The following is a 22713-nucleotide window of genomic DNA, read 5'->3' as shown; positions in this document are numbered from 1 at the left end:
CTCATCAGCCAATTCAGTTCCAGCGATGGAAGAATGGCCAGGTACCCATACAAGGTGAACAGCGTTTGCTGAATTCAGCTCCTCGATTTGAGTTCGACAAGCGATAACTACCTTTGACCTGGAGTTAGCCGAAGCAAGAGCTTTAATAGCAGCCTGGCTATCTGAACAGAAGTATATTACTTTGCCCATTACGTGCTGCTGAAGTGCTGATTGCACTCCACACATAAAAGCAAAGATTTCGGCCTGAAAAACGGTGCAGTGTCTACCAAGTGAGTAAGACTGATACAGCCTTAGCTCACGAGAATAAACACCAGTACCTGCTCGACCTTCGAGAAGGGAGCCATCAGTGTAACATACGATGCCGTCTGAAATACTTCTTTCCAGATAACCAGATGTCCACTCTTCCCGGGAAGGGAATTTCGTGGAAAATGTCCTATATGGAAAATTACAAGCAATTGTAAGATCACTTGGAGCAAGAACAATTTAATCCCAATTCACCAAAAGTGAAAACAACGAGGTGTGTGTTGATGTGCGGCTCACAGGGGTTTCCTCTAGTAGACCGAGTACCCGTAACCGGTAAGTGCAAGAAAGTGCTTCTTGTTTGAGATGAATGTGTAGTGGGGCAACGTCAAAGAGAACTTCGAGCGCTGCCGTGGGAGTTGAAGAGAACGCTCCAGACATCGCCATTAAGCACATCCTTTGGAGATGGCCGTTCTCACTTCGCCCTTTTGCCACCACACAAGACATCCATAAGCCAATATTGGCCGAACCACAGTTGTGTAAATCCATTTGATATACTTGGGTTTTAGACCCCAAGTTGTACCAAAAGTACGCCGGCATTGTCCGAAGGCCATACAAGCTTTCTTGATTCTGAACTCAATGTGAGGTGTCCAGGAAAGCTTGGAATCAAGAATGACTCCAACGTACAGTATGCGGCAGGAAAAAATGCGAAAGTGTTTTTCAACTTCAAACCTCATTTTCGTCCATGTGACATTAACCAATCAACGTTTCAACGTTCCATGATCTATAATAGGCTAGTTTTCTGAAAAGTTAATTAAAAAATTTCCCATTTTGGTCACTAACCTTTACAGGGCGGCGCCTGAAGATGAAGACAACCAGAATTTTCAAACCGCAGAAAATCGCACAGGTCGCTAAATTTCGCATCTGATAAAACAAAATTTTTGATTTTCTCTACAATATCATCAAATATATGTACTTATTTCATCTGGTATGTGAAACTACATGGCTCTGGATCAGTGTGGTCTGGTTGTTCATCGAATTAAAGCTAATTTTGTTACTGTTATAGTCATTTTGTTTAATGACCATTGGGCGCGCAGTTTATTGATATCCGCTTATTAGGCCTACATTATCAAATGTTAAACATCAAATGTGTTCATTTTTATTTTTCAGTGCTAGAATATAGACATTGACTGATACACTGTCATGAAAAAATAGTCATATATATCCCATATTTAGCGTGTAATAGTGCCTTGAACTTTTCGCATTTTTTCCTGCCGCACCCTGTACTTTACCTGTTCAGTCACATCGATTTCAGAATCAAAGAGACGCAAAGGTCGAACACCATTACGGTTTCGCCTTTCCGTAAAAAGAACAATAGATGTTTTACTCGGATTAACCGTAAGGCCATATTGGCGACACCAACCCTCAACTACCTGAAGGGCGCTTTGCATCAGATCGAAAAGGGTGCTGATGCACATACCAACTAACAATGTTAGGTAGTCGTCGGCAAAACCATAAGTAGGAAAACCGCTATTATTTGAAGCACGCCTCATGCTAAGCAGGCACACTGACCAGTCTACTCTGGTCTTGCAGATTACATGCGCCTTGTTCACCTTCCCTACAGGGAGCTTGATAGTGGCGATCTGCGTGACTGCGATACCCTCTCGCAAGCGGATCGATGCACTTGCTGCATCTACCTCGCACTGCTACTCAAGTGTGATTGCGAGCTCCTCCGCGTCGGTGATCTCATCCAAGTTTCTACACTAGAGAGTCGCCCCCGCCGTTATAGCTCTCCCTGCACTGTTTCGCCCAATGTCTTGTAGGAGGTGGTTTTCTGAGCCGCCTCCATCTTCAGCACTAGCACCATCTCTCCAGTCCTGGTGCGCCAGATCCTCAAAGTGTCAACTCAAAGTGTCGTCCCTTACTTGGTTTAGACGGCGACGTGCTGGTAGCGGTGCTCTCACGTGCGTGTGATGCGACCATGCCTAGGCGAGTCCACCCTAGAAATGGGAGGCCACCGGCTTACTGGTGGACCGACGGGCTAGGCGACGGATGCAGCGAGCACAATCAGAGGAAGAGCAAAACGAACGGCGGGTGGTGTTCCCCGCTGCAAAAGCCGCGCTTAAGGCCGAGATAAGAGCAAGCAAAAAGGCCTGCTCTGAGGGTCTCTGTCAGAGTGCCAATGCGAACCCGTGGGGTGATGCCTACAGGATCGTTATGGCCAAGACGAGAGGTGTAATGACTCCTACAGAGCAATCTTCAGAGATATTGGAGGGGATCATCGAGGGGCTTTTTCCGCGTCATGATTCTACAGGGTGCGGCAGGAAAAAATGCGAAAAGTTCAAGGCACTATTACACGCTAAATATGGGATATATATGACTATTTTTTCATGACAGTGTATCAGTCAATGTCTATATTCTAGCACTGAAAAATAAAAATGAACACATTTGATGTTTAACATTTGATAATGTAGGCCTAATAAGCGGATATCAATAAACTGCGCGCCCAATGGTCATTAAACAAAATGACTATAACAGTAACAAAATTAGCTTTAATTCGATGAACAACCAGACCACACTGATCCAGAGCCATGTAGTTTCACATACCAGATGAAATAAGTACATATATTTGATGATATTGTAGAGAAAATCAAAAATTTTGTTTTATCAGATGCGAAATTTAGCGACCTGTGCGATTTTCTGCGGTTTGAAAATTCTGGTTGTCTTCATCTTCAGGCGCCGCCCTGTAAAGGTTAGTGACCAAAATGGGAAATTTTTTAATTAACTTTTCAGAAAACTAGCCTATTATAGATCATGGAACGTTGAAACGTTGATTGGTTAATGTCACATGGACGAAAATGAGGTTTGAAGTTGAAAAACACTTTCGCATTTTTTCCTGCCGCATACTGTAGTCCTTGGCCTCCTTTCGTAGAACAGCCGGGGACTGTCGCTGGCGATGAGGAGAGGGTCACCGATGTGGAACTTGCGGGGATAGCAAAGTCCCTTAGGGGCTGTCCATAAACCACGTGGTCATTTTTTTGGGACTTTTCAACCCAATAGCTCTGCGGTGTACGCCAGTAAGCGCAAGCTTCTGGCTAGTGTTGCTACGTCCATACTTAGGTATGGCGGCCCGGCGTGGGGCACAGCGCTAAGTACTGAATGCTACCGACAGAAGCTGGAAAGTACTTACGGCATCCTTATCAGTGAAGACATGGAGTGCTTCAAAATGCGCAGCACAAGAGGCATACGCAGGACTGCCAGGATGGCCTCCGTGGTCAAATGGCAGCACGCGTGGGACAGTTCCACCAAAGGAAGGTGAACCCATACGTTGATACCGAGGGTAGATAGTTGGATTAATAGGCGCCATGGGGAAGTTACATTCCACCTGACACAGGTCCTTTCAGGCCATGGTTGCTTCCGACAGTATCTACACCGTTTCGGGCATGCGGATTCTCCCGAATGCCCAGTGTGCAATGGTTTAGAGGAAACGGCGGAACATGTTTTGTTCGTGTGCCCGCGTTTTCGCACAATGCGTGACCGCATGCTTGCCACATGCGGGGCGGACACAACTCCGGACAACTTGGTCCAGAGAATGTGTAGGGATGAGGTTAGCTGGAATGTCGTTTCAACGGCTATCACCCATATCGTCTGGGAGCTACAGAGGAGGTGGCGCGTGGACTCGGAGAATGGCTAGTCCAGATGCAGAACAAGAGGTGGTCCAGGGGTTCGAAGTCGGCTTCGTAGGTCATACCGGTGCCCTGCGGTCGAGATCGACCCTTACAGCGATTAAGTGGCCGCGGAGAGGAAGTCCCGGTAGCGGTGCTGTCGTGGCGTTGGTCTACTGGGTTGGATCCGAGCCCGCGGTTGGAAAGGGGTCCCCGGAAAGGGTCGGGGCAGATGAAGACCCTGCTGTCAGCAACCTTCTGGTGCAGCTGATAGGGCCTGAAGGGTAGTGATACCCTTGCCTTCAGCAGGTCAGATCGGGTTGCACGTGGGCATCAGTTCTTGATATCTGCAAAGCAGTTGGGCGCGGGCGGGGTTGACCTTGCCCGCCTTCCGAGGACAAAGGGAGTGGCGAGGACCACTCGGGAAACTGGCTAAGCGCCAGCATGTTACCGTGATGGACTCTCCAAAGCGAGTCATCGATGTTCGTTGCTGCAGGCTACGCAGCTAACCTTGTGGGTGCGATGTGCACTAGCCCCTCTCTGAAGCAATACCTTCTTGGTGGTTCCGGAGAGACGTAGGGTTTGGCGATGGTTTAGTGGGGACGAGGAGAGAGTAGTCCTGGCTTTTACTTTTGTTGTAGAAGACGACCTCAGACCTGCACTACCCTAACCTTCTGTTAGGGTGTCTGTTGAGCAGATTATCCCCCTATGGTTTAGAAGGAAAAAAAACAGGGCATTTTCGTGCAGAGTACTGCACAACGGTGTTTTGTCCGATCCCATCCGTGTCGTTGCTGGAGTGAGGCATGGATGTATACTATCACCGCTACAATCGTAATCGTAATGCGATTGACCATGAACCAAATCGTGGATTGCTGCGGCAGCCCATGGATCACCTAAATGACTTTGAATTGGCTGATGACGTTGCTCTCCTAGCTCAATGGCGCTCTCACATGCAGAGCAAGCTCGATGATCTTGCCAATCGCTCCTCAGCGGCAGGTCGTATCATCAACGTCAACAAGACCAAATCGTTGGATGTAAACACGGCAAAACCTTCCAGCTTCACGGTAGCTGGGCAATCAGTGCAGAATATTGAAAGCTTCCAATATCTTGGTAGCCAAATGGCGACCGATTGCGGCACCAAGATCGACATAGGTGCACGGATCATGAAGGCGAGGGCTGCATTTGCGAGTTTAGGAAATGTATGAAAAAACAACCAGATGAGTCGACGCACCAAAATCCGAATTTTTAACTCGAACGTGAAATCTACACTGCTATACGCTAGTGAAACCTGGTGTGTATCAGTGGAGAACACTCAACGGCTGCAGGTCTTCATCAATAGATGCCTGCGGTATATAATTCGTGCATGGTGGTCTCACAATTGGATCTCCAACGTGGAGCTCCATCGCCCATGTCATCAAAAACCGATAGCGACAGAAATTCGGGAGCGAAAGTAGAGGTGGGTCGACCACACTCTACACAAGAGCGGAAACGACATCTGCAAGCAAACGTTAGATTGGAACCCAGCAGGACCTAGCAGCAGAGGCAGACCCTCTGGACTGAAAGTAAGTACGCTGTAGAATGAAAAACAGTTTCAATTAGGGATATCGATTTCGCATCCTACCGTCATATTGAATTATCGCAATCTTCCTGCCAATTGTGTTGCCATTCATTGCGATGTATGTTGAAAGAAAAATCAGTCAATCTCATTGCGCCAGTGACAAACGCTTGAAAAAATCAATTCCCCGGTGACATCGCACCATGCATGCACCAATCTAAAAATACCCTCGCGCGACAGATCCCAATTTGAATACGGTGGTGGCACGGAAGCGACAGCGCACCGCCGTCTAGCAAAAAAAAAGTTTCCAAATTCTAAATTTACCTCCGCCGCCGCCACATCAAATGCACAGAAAGGCAGCTCCAACCCGGGAAAAAGCTTATCCCGGAACAAGCCCGCGTGCAAAAATCAATCGATTTCGAAACGCGAATAGCTCTTTGGGGAAACGGTGTGAAATGCCCAGTTAATGCAACAGTTCATCGCTACGTTGGACTTCAAGAACTTGATGACAAAAAAGCTCCACCTTTCTTCGTAATCTCAAAGCAGTCATTGACACTTGAAGGGCTTTAGCAGTAACACAAACCTTGAGTTGAAACATTTCAAATGCAACATATCCACGCAATGGCGTCAACTTGAACGCCGTTGTTTATGCATCACTCAATGCATGAGAGAGTTTGATGCGTATTCGTCATTCGTTCATGCCGGAGACTAGCAGGCATCTTCAGTATGTGAGTGTTGTCGACCTTCTGTTTTCAGGCGACAATGGCGCCTGCCACGTCTGGTTGCTGGTCAATGTCGGAAAGGGGAAGGAAATGATGATTGCAATCGTTTGTATCCACATCCGACTGAATATACCTCTGCGTCTGCACGAACTCCTGCGGATATCGGGGTGTTGGTGGAATATGGTTGGCAGAGGGTTCACACATTGGTGCGTGGATGCCAGGCGTGAGGTGAAAGATTAGTGTGTTTATTACTCTGAGGTAATGCGGCACAACTCGCTTTATTGTGTATGTAATTCGTAGGCGTTATCTAATGGGAAGGGAAACAGCTTTTTCAATCCATTTCTGTTCTAGCGATGGCTATGAACATGTGAATATACCTGAGTTATATATGTAGAGAGCAGAGAGAAAGTATATAAAAAGACACAAAGTAGAAGGAAAGGGACGGGACAGTGATTGAAGCCAGGACCTTCTGCATCCGAATCAGAAGCGGTAGCCACTAGACCACCAAGCCCGTCTTTATCTAATAATTTCTTGGATATTGAAGACTTAATGCAAACAAATACTCTACACATTTATGAATACTTTGTTATATTTTAATCCGTAAATTGAATTTTTCATGATAATGAAGCATTTTTTTCCGTTCTCCCCCACGGCCACATTAGTCAGGAAACTAAATTGAGACACCTTTAACTAGAACGAATTTGAATTTATTTTGCGCGGTGGCGGTGCGATGCCTCGATCGATCAATGCACGGAGGCACCCCAGTCGAGAGCTGACGTTTCCAATATGTGTACAAGAACAAGTACACACATGTACGTACGTCGTACATACATCTATGAAGGTGTGTCATTCTCCATTCCACCCGCACTGCGTATTCAAATCGGAACACGTGGTGGATCGTTGTGACGAGACGCGGACGCGGGCAAACGGAAGGCCATTCCACTGAAACACTTAGTTTGACTTGCCGCAGAATGGGTGGAAAAAACTGCCGGAACAGAAAGGAAGAGACTGAGAAATCGTGTGTGGATTCCACCGAGATCCGGTCGATTCGGAGACATGGGCGTTGGAAGGTTGCCGTGGGATTGGGAACGTATCCATCCATGTTTGGATATTTTGTTGATCTAAAGTAGACTGATCTAAAGAAGACTTAAAAAAAAACTTGAAGCTTTGCCTTTCTCGTACACGAAGAAAGGCTATATGTTCACTGAAAAAATAAATTTTCGATAGAAGGCTCAGAGAATCAAGTCATATATTCCAATAAACTCAGTTCGATGAGTTGAGATGATGTCTGTGTGTGTGTGTATGTATGTATGTATGTGTGTCTGTGCACAAAACATATCACTCACTTTGAAACATTTCCTATTGACCGATTTTTCGGATTTTAGCACGAATCGAACCGGAATTTTACCGCATTGTTTACTATTAAAAATGGTCCGGATCGATCAAGGCGTTCTGGGGTTATGACCATTCCAGTGATCCGGACCAGTACCGGCAGAATTGGCCATATATAAAACTGAGCCAAGCCCCATCATGCGACACATCAAAATGCGGCGATTTTTGTAACCTTTAGGATAGTTGAAGAATTTTGTGCGGAAATCAACACCAGAGACCAATAATTCCACGATGTCGGCCTAAAATTCAAGATGACGGCTCCGAATTAAGAATGGCGACTGTTTAATGGAGGTTTAGGCTCTAAAATCATGCAATTTGGGTATATTTGATATGAGAAAGATGTCTGAAGTCCAAAAATGGCGACCAGAATAGCCAAGATGGCCGCCTTTAATCCAAAATGGCGGATCAATATTGGAGATAGCGACTTTTTTTTAAGTTTAAGGTTCAAACATCAAAAGCCAGATAAACGATATTTTTATAGAAGCTATATTGTGTTTTCGATGAAACTAACAAATATGCAACCCACCTTGCTACAGCCACCTCACCCAATTGCAAAGGTACACGCGGTTAAAATTGTCACGACGAACGTTGAGCAACGGGACGGACGAACGGCGCAGTCGACAACCCGGACAAAAAAAAAAAGAATCGAACGAAAAATCATCCAATTTCCTTTTTTTCTGGTTAGACTTATTGAAAATATGTATGCTTGTAGCGTCGCTGGCTGTCGGGTCGGGAGCAGTGTGCATCTGTCCTTAGACTCCAGTTTTTCAAACCGACTGAGAACGGAACTCTTGTGAATGGAGCAGTTAGACACACGGAGGTTGCCGGTGGTCCCTCCAGCAGTCATCCATTCAACAGCATTTGTCGTCTTCCCAGTCGCCGTCGCCTTCGTCTATTGGCTGACTGCACCGCATAAATTCACATATTCATAGATGTTACCGCGCCGCACACTCGGGACGGGAGAAGCAACTGTGCGACACAAATTCCGATTCCTGGAGAAAAATGGGAACTTGTGGCTCAAGATTGGATCGTCGTCGTCGCCAGGGCTGATTCCCATCGTTCTACATACTAGAAAAAATGTTCCGGGTTTTTGAGGATAAGGCTCGGAGGATGTACTGAGGAGCCACGTTGCAATTCTAATAGGTAGATTGTGAATTGTGCATAAGCAGATGAAAATAGAATGCGGTTGCCTATCGATAGCTCTTCGGCGAGACAAGCGAGAAAGCGAAGCCGTTCTAGACTGTAGAGAGTTATCCGACTCCTTGGCGATGATAAATCAAGGATGAATAAAAAGTAGACAGATATGGTTTTATGTGTAGGAGTCACAGCTGAGGTGAATGCTGGGATCAACATTTAAATAGTTGTGGGTTTGTGTAAGAATTTGACCAAGATGAAACGCTTACTCGGAGAATAAATAATATTCAGGGTATTTGAATGCGAAACCTTTTCCTTCTAATGTCGTCTTTGTATCCTCTGGGTTTTTTTCTTATTCACTTATTTCTCTAAATCTTTTCCTTCTATTTTTTTTTCTTTTATTAAATTTTAAGCTTCTGATGCCTTTCTTCTTACTTCTTGTTTTTAGATTATTACTTTTGTGTCTATCTTCTATTGTTCACCATCTGACTTCTATCGTCTATTACGCTGTCGAAAGTGTCCCAAAAGATATTTAGTCTTTTCAGATAGAACAACTATCATTGACTCTCCTAACACCAGTATATCTTTAAGCTCGATTCTTCTTCTGTTGACATCGTCTCTCGCATCTTTTCACTTCACCGCACCGTTTGGATCAGAGACTGCACCACCCGGGCGCAACATAATCAAGTTTCTATTACCAAAACAATAATCTAATCTCCACTCAGCTATCGTTTTCAAAGCATACTCCGGCGGGTTGGTCCATTTCACTCCCTCACAATGGGTTGCTCGCTAGTCAGACACTACCAAGCGATTGGATCAAAGCTGCGGCGCGTAGCCAGCCATATCGAAGCGATTGAGGGTGGAAATAATAAAATGAAAATGATAACATAAGGTAAGCGTGTGATGATGATCTCCTGGGTTTGCCTCGTCACATCGAAATGACTAGTTCTTCGGAGCATCCTCAGTTCCAGCCGTAACCAAACTGCAAACTTTCCTGTTCGATGAAAGCGATGGCTGCTACTGTTACCGGGAACGAGAGATTGAGATTGGATGAGTAGTTGGAGAGGGTAAAAAGGAAGCCGCGTCAGCGAGTTTAGTAAAGTTGATCTTTGAAAAAAATAACAATTGGAAGCAAAAAACCGATTATTACGACATGTGTGTTCCTTCTGCAGAAGGATTTTAGTTGTAGTCAATGTTCATGGAACTTTTAAAATCTTGGATTCAATTACCTCTACTATTTGGTAGATAAGTGTTTTTTACTTCTAAACCATTGGGGAATAATCTGCTCAACAGACACCTGAACAGGTCCAGTTAGTGAGGGGTTAAGGACCGTCTTCTACAATAAAAGTAAAAGCCAGGACTACTCTTTCCTCGAACCACTAAACAGCATTCCCAAAGTCTCCAAACCCTTCGTCTCATCCTAACCTCCAAGAAATCATTGCTTCAGAGAGGTTCCGGGTCATTTGGCCGAACGCCATTTGGCCGAAAGGGTCATTTGGCCGAATGCCATTTGGCCGAATGTCGTTTGGCCGAAAGATAAATGATGATCTTAAGTGACCATGCCACTGTTCCTCGCATCAGTTCCTCGAAAGAACAACTTATGATTCAAAGAAGGAATAATCTTTGTTAAAATATTGGCAGTTTCAACGCCAACTAGTCCCTGACTGTCAAGACCAGAAAGAATAGCCAATGATTAAAAGAAGGAAATATTTCTAATGAACATATTGGTAGTTAGAATGTCAAAAACTTCCTTTGAATTCTTTGATTATAATTCAGCTAAGCGACCAATTCAGCCAGATGGCATTTGGCCAAATGGCGTTCGGCCAAACGACATTCGGTCGAAAGGGATTCGGCCAAATGGCCAGACACCCTTCGGAGAGGGGCTAGTACATATCGCACCCTCCAAGTTATCTGCGTAGCCATGTAGCACCGAACATCGATAACTCGCATTGGGAAGTCCACCAAGGTAGCATGCTGGCGCTTAGCCAATTTCACGAGTGGTCCTTACCTCTCCTTTGGTCCTCGGAAGGTAGGCAGGGTTGACAGCACACCTGCTTCTAACTGTACAGCAAATATCAAGAACTGCACAGGGATTTGACCTTCCCGCAAGTAAGGCAAGCACAGAAGGTCATGCCGACACGGAGCGTCCACCTGCCCCGACCTTGACAAGGACCCCTTTCCAACCGCGGGGCTCATATCCAACACAATAGACCGACGCCACGACAGACCTCTTGTATAGCATTTGAACTAGCCATTCTCAGATTCCACGAGCCTCCTCATCCGGGACAGTACCACTGTAGCTGTCGAGGCTCTCTTGCAGGCATAATTAACGTGGCTGCTCTAGTAACATTTTTAAGGCAAATCAAAGAGGTTCTTAGAACCGTCATAAAACCAAAATTAAATATATTAGGTTTTATTACGGTTCTACAAAATTGACCAATAAAATGTTACTTAGGTACCTTAGGTAAGCTTATCATCGATCATCACACTCAATTGTATGATGGAGTGCTTAGAAGTGATAGTGCAATCACCTACTTAGTTAGTTTACCACTAGAGCTTGCATCCTAGTGTAGCAGAATCACCACTTTGTTATTGTTTTACCAGATGTACATATATCAAAAACCGTCGAAATTCGAAATGACGCTTACGTCACTTTGCAGAATTACGGCAGGACACTGATCATCGCTTGTTGCACTGACTTCCGGTTGTTCACAATCATCACCTCAGTTTTGTGGTGAGCCGACTCCAGTTTCCTGAACCTCATCCACGCCTCCACAACCTTGATCGAGTAGGTAGTAGTCAACTCCACTTCTTCGATCGACTCACCGTAGACTTCGAGCGTAATGTCGTTAGCAAAACCGACGACCATCTGCACCCCCACCGAGAACTCTAACTTCAACACCTCGTCGTAAATGACATTCCATAACACCGGAGCCAGGATGGGACTCCTGAGGTTATGTGAAAGCAATTCTGACCCACCTCTGTGTCGTAAACTAGAACTCGATTGAGAAGTAACTTCCAAGGGTCTTGTACAGGTACCCGAGTATCCTCAGACGTAGGAGTGCATCGGCAATAGCCAGCCAACCGGCGCTATTGAACGCGTTCCTTACACCCAGAGTCACAACCGCACAGTAGCGAATCCCCCTTCTATTACGCTGGAGCGCTATCTCTGCGGTCTATGGTCGACCTTTCCTTCCGGAAGCCGAACTGATTGCTGGAGAGACCATTTACATCCTCAGTATACCTCATCATTCTATTGATGATGATCTTTTCGAGCACCTTCCCCACCGAGTCGATCAAGCATATTGGTCTATATGCCGACAGGTCTCCGGGTCTTTGACAATAGAACCAGGCCTCTGCCAGGTTCAGAACTCCGTCCGGGCATGGGGCCTTACCTACGTTAAGGGACTTTGCTATCCCCGCAAGTTACACATCGGCGACCCTCTCCTCATCGCCAGCCCCAGTGCCTGGCTGTTCTACGAAAGGGGGCCAAGGACTAGGATAATGACTCGGATGATGACTGTTGATTGTTCTGCAGGAGCCATCACACCTCTCGTCTTGGCCATCACGATCCTGTAGGCATCACCCCACGGATCCGCATTGGTACTCTGACAGAGACTCTCGACGCATGTCTTCCACATGGCAGGACTTGGCCTTGGCCTAGCCGCCGCTTGCCTCTACCCGCTACCTGCTGTTGTTGTAGTCGATACTGTGGCGAACCGCCAGATGATCGTTGTGAGAGTCCAGTTTGAACTACTTGATTGGCCAGGACTACAAAAGTTAACGTCAATAATCGACTCCGCACATCTAGTATGGCAGGATCTGACCCCCCTGGTTCGTGGAACGGCTTCCCCGTTCCACGGCCCAGGCATTAAAGTCACCCGCTTTTACTACCGGCCTTCGCCCTGTCAGCACGGTCGTCATACAGTCCAACATCCGCTCCATCGGCCACCGCGGAGGCGCATAACAGCTACAGAAGAGACCCCGTTAGCTTTGGCGACCACGAAGCCCTCACAATTAACTTGGATGCTTTCGACTGCTGGGAGTTCGTACCGGGAGACTTTTTCGGCTTTCAGTCTTTAGAGCGGTCAGAACTAAAGCATGTTCTCTACGCCCGACGTTTCGATTGTATATTCAATCTTCTTCAAGGGTTTTATAATAGAATTGGACTGAGTTACACTAACAAAGATACACATAATCACAATTGCTTACAGAAGCAAACCCGACATCAACCTATCATTCACCTGTTTTTATTTTGGCCACCAAACCCAACATAGACCCAACAGATGTTCGATGTTGGTCAACAATGGCCCAACATACGATCAAAATTGACCCAAGTTTGACCCGACATTAAATAACTTTTCAGTCTGGCGGAATTTTGCAGGGTTTTTCGTGTTTCGTGCACAGCTAGTCATTTGAATGACAATTCTGATCTAAGACCCTCCAAAACCCCCGAAAACGCCCCTGAAGCCCCTCCCCTCCTGAAACCCATTCCACCTGAAACTTCTTGAAAGCTATCTGAAACTCCCTCCACATGACCCAAACATGACCTCCTTTAAATCTTCTAGAAACTCACCTTCTTATACTTCTTTGCAACCTTGTACTCCATTTAGGAAATGAACTGAATCCATTTAGGTAAAAATTCTATTTAGGCAGTCCCAACTCGTTACCTAAATAGAGGTTTTGGTGTACTCAACCTTCAGACTGCCTAGATCGTCCATTTCCCAAGTAACAATGAATGCTGAACAGTGAGAGTATTAGCTGAATAATAGCTGGTTAATGGTGTCAATGGCTGAGCACAATGACAGCTGAATATTGGTCTGAAGTATGGCTTGTTCACCCTCTTTGACCCTTCAGCACGCGAGCTGTTGTAAAAAGTACAACTCTATCAAAAAACCTCGCTCGTCGTATACAGCGCGAGCGTGGTGCAGTTTCGGTTGCTTGATGGCGCGCGTCCTGGAAGGTTAATCAGCAATACATAGATGGCTGAAGATCAAGTTGTTGTTGCTTTCAAACATACGCCAACATGCAGAATTAATCATTTGTTGTTCAACCTTTAATCAAATAATTTTTGACAGCTGACACAAGCATGTTTTCGTGAAGTCCACATCGCCTCTTCAGCCTCAATAAAGACTTAGTTCAACTTATGTTTTTGACTATTCACTATTCAGACACAACACGTAATGCTCTTGTTTTCGAGGATATGTAAACAATTGTGTGTGGTGTAGGTGCTAAGGTGAGTGACTATAAATCAGGAGATCCGAGTTCAATTCCCACAGATTAATTCATACATTTCATAACATCTCTTCTGAAAATTAACGCAGCTAATGGTAAAAATAGGCTCACCAATGTGTTTTTATTTTATTTTTACACAATTGAAAGATTTAATTGATAACTGATTAAGCGCATATTAAGCCTTAAATCAGCCGCCCAATGATCTTCAAATCAGCTAAAGGTTGAATAAAATCATCAAAATTAGATGTTTAGGAGCTGAATAAAAGATTCTACTTCTTGTGCTCAGCTTTTTTTCAAATGAAGGCTGATTTAAAATAGTTGGAGAAACGTTTGTACAGCATCGAATTGTTACCTGGGTTGCCACTCCTTTCCTCTGATCTTTTCGAGACCTCCTTGTGTTTTTTCCTACAGCTCCTCAGCAACTGTTGTTATAGTGACCATCCATACATAATATTGGTACTGGTGGCTTCGTGGCCGAGCGGTTAGCGGCGTCAGTCGTTTAGGTGTCTCGTAAGCCTCGGAGTGTGGGTTCGATTCCCGCTCCAGTCGGGGAAAACTTTTTGTCAAACGGAAAATTCTCCACTGGGCCACTGGGTGTTATATGTGTTGTCCGTTCTCTAATGTTAGTAATGTTCAATCTGTGCGGCCTCTGGCCAAAGACGGTGTAATTGGCTTCTTTAACGGTGTTGAGATAACACGATATTCTAAATCTGCATGTCACACTGAGCCGAAATCCAAATTTTCATGAATTTTAGTGCCCGGGAACCTATTTAAAAATCAATTTGAAGTTTGTATGGGAGCGATTTGTCGAATCACCCCTCGTCGCACTTTGTACTGGACGGAGCTGTCAAAGAGTTGTCCAGCTGTCAAAGGGTGATATCAAATAATCTCTTTGAAATTGGTTTTAGGTACCAAAATAAAGTTCTAAAAATCTGAAAAAAAAATCATAGAGGCTCAGAAAAAGGTGCTCTTTCGTATAAAATCAAAAAATCACTTCATTTTTCTTAATTTAAAAACCCAATTGTCTTTTTTCTTTTTTTTTTTCAGAATAGCTCTTCCTGTTTTTATATAGGACATAGAAAAGGAGCATACATTAAAAAGACATGAAAATAACCTGCTTAAAATAGGTATAAATGTACCAATGCAATTGAGTTTTTATAAGGTAGTAGCAGCATCCTGCTAAATAATAGTTATAGAGTTTTCAGGCACAACCTTTGTTCGGGTTTCATTCAAACAAATTTGGAGAAATTATAAAGCATAGTGTTATGTACCAGCTGACAAGTTTGTCGTTATAAGAGTTTAACATTTATATAGTAAAGCTGTTATTCAGCTTCAGCAAAAATTATTAAAAATTAATGTCACGCAAAATTTTGAAATTTCCACAGAAGTTTATGATTAGCTGATTAACTGATCAACACATTAATTCAGTCGCTGTTCAGGAAAACAACATGTTTTCCTATCTGAGTCGCAGTATGATGAAACGAAAGCGCTTATATGACTTGTAAAAGACACATTACACAGACACATTTGCTATTTGATGATGATGATGATTGAGTACCCACCATCAGCGCAAGGATTACCTATGGCTGCAGAGTCTTACCGAAAGGGGAAGAGAATGATCTACCTGATAGTTTGTTGTAGCAGGGTAAGCTAAATTCACTGGGAACCTTCGGAAGACAACACGATGCACAATGGGAAAAAATAGGTATAAAACGCGAATAAATTCAATATCTCTGCTCGGAGTGGACGGATTTGAATGAATTTTTTACACAAACTATAGAAATTTCTATAGTTTCAGATAAGGAGGGTGTCATTTGCCGCACGATGCTGGAAATCAGAGTATCGGGCCCGTTTTACCCCAATCTCTCTCATTTTCACCTTTTTAGAAAAATTCTGGAGTGCAAAATAAACGATTTATTTAATTCGTGTTTGTGTAAAAACTTCCGTAGTATCGAATGGAGCTGGTTTGGCTCACCGCACAGCCCTAAAAATTGGAATATCTTCAAATTACCCCGATATCCCCTATTTCTTTGAAATTTCACATGCATCTTCGCTCGGAGTGGAACGCAATCGATTAGAGCAGGACAAACCCTATATCAAATTGCCGATACTATGGAAGTTTTTTACAAAAATACGAGCTAAATAAGTCATTTATTTTGCACGCCAATCGAAAATAAATGATGGTTTTCTCAAGAAAGTGTGTGTGAGAAAGAGTGGGGTAAAACGAACTCAATACACTGATTTCCAGCATCATGAGGCGAATGACACCCTCCTTATCTAAAACTATAGAGATTTTGACAGTTCATATCAAAAATCCATTGAAATCCGTCCACTCCGAGCAGAGATATTCAATTTATTCGCGTTTTATACCTATTTTTTCCCACTGTGCGATGGTTGTTATCTCGTGAAAAAGTCTGGCTACCCGACGAAAATTTGCCCAGAAACCAGTTCATTTAGCTTCCTTAGGCTACCCCTCCCAAAATCCCAAGTTTCATGTAATTTAAATATAATTTATTATATAGTTGATCAATTATCTGATTTTACCTGAAAATTTATTATTATGTTATTATGATATATTGAATTTTAATTGACCTTCATTACAATTACAGCTTTATTTACCTGAACAGGGCTGAAACAAATCATTATATTAAAGTTACAATTTAACAAATAACACTGAAACAAATGCTGAAAAACAAAATATAAAAATCAAACAAAACACAAAAAAGTAAACCAAATGTTGATCTTATAATTTTCCTGCATTTAAATTAACCAATCAGGAGAATTGCGAAATCAAAATTTGTTATGGTAGATCTTACACCGTAATGCACCATTATAAGGTGATCTACCCACGTTACGGGGAAACACATTTGCTATTTGTACATAAACTGAACAAGAAGCAGAAAATGGTCTTGTTAAACTATTTTGTAAAGGAATTGCTGAAAGTCGAACAGAAAACTTATGAAACTCTTGAAAAGTGTTTTAAAATACCTTTTTTAATACCGATACGAAAGATTTCTTTTTTACTTTTTCAATTGAAAAAAAAAAAAACATTTGTACAGTAAAATGTACAGTATAACTTTAGTTCAGCTATCATTACTTTTATAAAGCAACAATCCAGCATACATGCTTATTTGTGGATTGCGATTTTTAATTTGGAAGACATTTAGTTTATCTTCCAATCTTGTGAACCGAAAACATCGCTTGATTCTGTTCTTTTGACCCTTAAAAAGTTCAATCGGGACTTAAAGAAAGGATGCAATGTGAGTTATTCAATTTGAAATTATTGTATTTTAAAGAATATCATGTGTTTATGGTTAGAATATATTGAAGATACCCAGATCTCCATAATGCATTCAAGGGAATCAATTCTTGAAAACCATCGCTCTCTGAGAAATTCCATAAAAAAATGTCAACCAACCAAACAACGAGTTTATCTTTTCGAATTTCATCCGAATTTTCCCACCAATTCAATTACTCACCAAGCATTCGATCGTATTATTCCATTAGCAACCAAACATTTGCGTAAATTATCTTCCCATCCGGTGGACACGCATTCCCGCCCTCCATTCGCACCCGCCCCCACCTTCCGCACCCCACAGACAGTGAATTAAACTTGAATCAAATGAGCGAACACTTTTGGCAGATTCCAATTTTTTTCCCACGCTCTTTCGGTTACTGCGAAATCCTATCAAAATGCGTCAGATGCAGGTTTGGGGGCCGTTTGGGGATTTTATACCAGTCTTCGCATTCAATTGTTCAGGATTTTGTATGGACAACAGTTAGTGAACGGGGAAGGATTGGATATGACCCAAAATTCGTCTACGTAGTATTTGAAGAGCCCATTCCAACACTTCCTCCTTGTCCTCTCGACAAACCCCGATCGGACGGCACTGCGACACACACGCACCGTCGATCGCTGCTTTGAACTTTACACGGTTAATTAAATTAAATGTTTTCCGACGCGACGGGGTTCATCGGGCGGGTGCTTGTGAGCCGGAACAGAACAAAGGAATATGGGAAACCCAGCGACAGACCGACCCTGTCCCGGCCCCGCCTCGTCGCCCGTTTTCCAAAAGTTTGTTTTTTTTTTGTTCATGCGGGAGTCCTCGGCAATTGATTGGAAAGTGGCATTTCGATTAACAAAACAACAACTGCAGCAAGTAACCCCGGTGCACTTGGGTGGTCAGTGGTTGTCAAATGGCAGCGATGCGATGATCCATTTCAGTTATTGAAAATGCGAAGTGTGAATATAGTTTACTGTTATTCCCCTTGTTTGTCCGTCCCCTAGCAAGCATCAGTGACAACCAGCACCATGACGACGTTGTCAGTGTGAAGCTGCCTCATTGAGGAGAGGAGCGACTGCGGATCAGAAGATTCCAATCACCGGATCAATCCGTTCCCCGCCATCTTAGGAAACTACAGTAGAATTACTCGGCATAATCCGGAAGCACACGATGAAGACGACTTGCTCCGCCGAAGCTCTCCTCAATGAGGCAGCTTCACACTGACAACGTCGTCATGGTGCTGGCTGTCACTGATGCTTGCTAGGGGACGGACACGCAAGGGGAATAACAGTAAACTATATTCACACCCTACAGATAAGGTGCATATAGCCGAGGCGGTAAACGCACGGGTATTCAGCATGACTATGCTGAGGGTGACGGGTTCGATTCCCGGTCGGTCCAGGAACTTTTCGTAAAGGAAATTTCCTTGACTTCCTTGGGCATAGAGTATCTTCGTGCCTGCCACACGATATACGCATGCAAAATGGTCATTGGCAGAGGAAGCTCTCAGTTAATAACTGTGGAAGTGCTCATAGAACACTAAGCTGAGAAGCAGGCTTTGTCCCAGTGAGGACGTTACGCCAAGAAGAAGAAGAAGATAAGGTGCATGATTTTGTGCCTGCTTTTGAAGAAAGCTAAGTTCCGTTCAGGATACGGTGATGACCAAACATGCTTTTCTGCTTCCTGATACATAAACACGATTGAGAACCCCTGTTCTGAACCCTTTCACAGCGGGTGGGAGGCAACGAATAAAAGCGGGTGTGTCTTATGAATATGAATTACTTGCCCACCCTGGAGGTTTTCCCCCATACTTCAGCCGCTGTCCCCATAACTTCGCAACACTTATTGATATTGCGAACCACCACCACATTCGGGCTCCGACGAGTTTGGCATTGGTTGTTGCGGTGCGTTGTCGCATTCGTTTTTGGTGGTGAAGCTGCCCAAATATTCCCAGGAAGGTTTTCACAGCCATCATCATCGGCGTACAATTCGACCCGAACAAGCCCGTCCAACTTAACAGGGGACATACACCGAGTGCGAGTGGTGCAATGCTTTCAACAACAATCAACTGCCGGGGATAAATAATAAATTACGCCTGAAAACAATGACGGCTGACCCGTCCGCGTTGCCCCACCCCATGAGTACTTGTACTATCCCGATCGCACTCTCAAAGGGTTTCAAGTGAGAGACCGAGAGGATGAAGCGAAAAATGAACAACATTTATTTTAATCCAATGTTAATGCGAAGTAATTAAAAATCCAAATTAGCCTGTTAATTAAATATTAATGAATGAATTTTCCATTTTCGTACACGCGCTTATGCAAATATGTACATTCGGGCTCAAAAAGGTGAGGGGATAGGGGGAATCCACGCGACAAGATGTGGGTGTACCGGGGCTCGATGAATGTTTCAGCAAGCTTCCAAGAAGGCCCCAGTTTCGGAAACTAGCTCGAAGGGGATACTTTATTACGAGCATCATTGTGAGTCCAGACTGAATAAAAGACCATTGGTTTATCTAGGTACTTTTGGGTGAGGAATTCTCAGGAACATATTAACTTTTAACACTTCCCCGTCGTTAAATGTACAGTGTCGGACAAAACAATAAGACCTATTTCATACAAAATGGTCAAGTTTGACGATATGGTACTCGGTTTCTAGTAAACCGATTTGGCTGAAATTTTGGCAGCCGACATGGATTTACGGGAATTTTGATTTGTATTAAATTGATTGAGTTCTGTTCACTGCTTCCAAAGTTACAGATATCCGGTGCGACAAAATTCTGACACCAACTTTTTATGATGGGTATTTGTGGTCTATTTAATAAAAATGTCCCCAAGTTTAAATGGCATCGTTAATCTTAATACTTGTTTATCAATCATCAAGTATCAGATATTCTCATTTATCATTTGATAATGGCAATCTGAAAGTGGTCCTATTATTTTGTCGTTTCGTATATCTGTAACTTTTGATGTAGTGAGCAGAACTCACTCAATTAAATACAAATCAAAATTCACGTAACTTCATGGCGACTGTCAATATTTCAGCCAAATCGGTTCACTATAAACCGAGCATCACATCGTCAAACTTGACCATTTTGTATGAAAAATGGCTGGTGGTCTTATTGTTTTGTCCGACACTGTAGTTCAAATTCGTCCATTCCTCACAGCCGACATTGCTCCCAACGAGTGTTGTCACCTGAGCATAAGCGCAGAATCTTGAGCCAGCGTTGTTCGACGTGGGCAAACTAGATGTGCCGAGGGGGCGGTCCAGAATGTCGAATTGTTTAAAACTCCATATTCAATAAAACTGATGTGGTCAGGGCGTTAACAGTGTGCACCCAAAATAACCAAAATTGGCATTTTATAATATTTCGCTTCCTGAGGGGGCGGTCCAGAATGTCGAATTGTTTAAAAATCCATATTCACTAAAACTGATGTGGTCAGGGCGTTAACAGTGTGCACCCAAAACAACCAAAATTGGTATTTTATTATATTTTGCATCCTGAAAAAAAAAATTTTTTTTTGAACTGAAGAGCTGGTTACTCAGTGAGTATCTTGGAGTAACCACGATGACACCACTGGTGGAAACTATGAGCAACCTTAGGGAAGATCGGGTAACCAACCCCGGTGGGAATTTTGGTCGCAACAGCGTTTGATCCCCATGTTAGGGGTGGCTGATCTACGTCCGAGTGCCAGGGAAGGACTCTAAGCTCAACTGTGCACTATGGTCCTCCGGAAAGTAGGGCGTTGGTGTCAGGCCCTACGAGCCAGCTGTAAAAAACCATTGTAACGGAAAATCAGCAACAGAATAATACGAACCGAGACCAACGGCAACGACCTCAGTGAACAAAAAGGACTTGCGATTGGAAACTCGGTACGTGGAACTGCCGATCTCTCAACTTCATTGGGAGCACCCGCATACTCGCCGATCTACTGAAGGACCGCGGGGTCGGCATCGTAGCGCTGCAGGAGGTGTGTTGGACAGGATCCATGGTGCGATCGTTTAGAGGTAATCATACCATCTACCAGAGCTGCGGCAACACACGCGAGCTGGGAACAGCTTTCATCGTGATGGGTGATATGCAGAGGCGCGTGATCGGTTGGTGGCCGATCGACGAAAGAATGTGCAGGTTGAGGATCAAGGGCCGATTCTTCAACTTCAGCATAATAAACGCGCATAGCCCACACTCCGGAAGTACTGACGATGACAAGGACGCATTTGGCGCTGCTCGAACACGAGTACGATCGCTGCCCAAGCCGTGAAGATCATCATAGGAGAATTAAACGCTCAGGTAGGCCAGCAGGAGGAATTCAGACCGACGATTGGTGAGTTCAGCGCCCACCAGAAGACGAACGAAAACGGCCTACGACTCATTGATTTCGCCGCCTCCAAAAATATAGCACCTTTTTCCAGCACAGCCTCCCTTATCGTTACACCTGGAGATCACCACAACAAACGGAATCGCAAATCGACCACGTTCTGATTGACGGACTGCACTTCTCTGACATTATCGACGTCAGGACCTATCGTGGCGCCAACATCGACTCCGACCACTATCTGGTGATGGTCAAACTGCGCCCAAAACTCTCCGTCATCAACAATTTACGGTACCAGCGACCACAACGGTGCAACCTAGAGCAACTGAAACAACCGCATGTCGCCTCAGCATACGCGCAGAATCTCGAAGCCGCGTTGCCAGACGAGGTCGAGCTCGATGAGGCCCCTCTAGTGGACTGCTGGAATACAGTAAAAGCAGCCATCAACGACGCAGCCGAGAGCACCATCGGGTACATGGAACGGAATCGACGGAACGAATGGTTCGACGAAGAGTGCAGAACGGGTTTGGAGGAGAAGAACGCAGCAAGGGCGGTAATGCTGCAGCAAGGGACTCGACAGAACGTGGCACGTTACAAACAGAAGCGGAAACAGCAGACCCGCCTCTTTCGGGAGAAAAAGCGCCGCCTGGAAGAAGCGGAATGTGAAGAAATGGAACTGCTGTGCCGTTCCCAAGAAACACGGAAGTTTTCAATCAGTAGCTCAATGAATCCCGCAACGGCTTCGTGCCGCGAGCCGAAATATGCAGGGATAAAGACGGAGGCCTCTTGACGGACGGACGTGAGGTGATCGAAAGGTGGAAGCAGCACTTCGATCAGCACCTGCACGGCGTGGAGAGCGTAGGCACGGGAGGCAACGGAGGAAACCACGACGCCAGTGCAGCGGAGGACGGAAATGAACTAACTCCCACGCTGAGAGAAGTTAAGGATGCCATTCACCAGCTCAAAACCAACAAAGCAGCTGGTAAGGATGATATCGCAGCTGAACTCATCAAGATGGGCCCGGAAAAGTTGGCCACCTGTCTGCATCGACTGATAGTCGGGATTTGGGAAACCGAACAGCTAACGGAGGAGTGGAAGGAAGGGGTAATCTGCCCCATTCACAAGAAAGACGACGATTTAGAATGTGAGAACTTCAGGGCGATAACAATT

The sequence above is a fragment of the Aedes albopictus genome, chromosome 1 (assembly GCF_035046485.1).
Source record: "Aedes albopictus strain Foshan chromosome 1, AalbF5, whole genome shotgun sequence".
Classification (NCBI taxonomy): Eukaryota; Metazoa; Arthropoda; class Insecta; order Diptera; family Culicidae; genus Aedes; species Aedes albopictus.
This window is presented reverse-complemented; position numbering follows the sequence as displayed.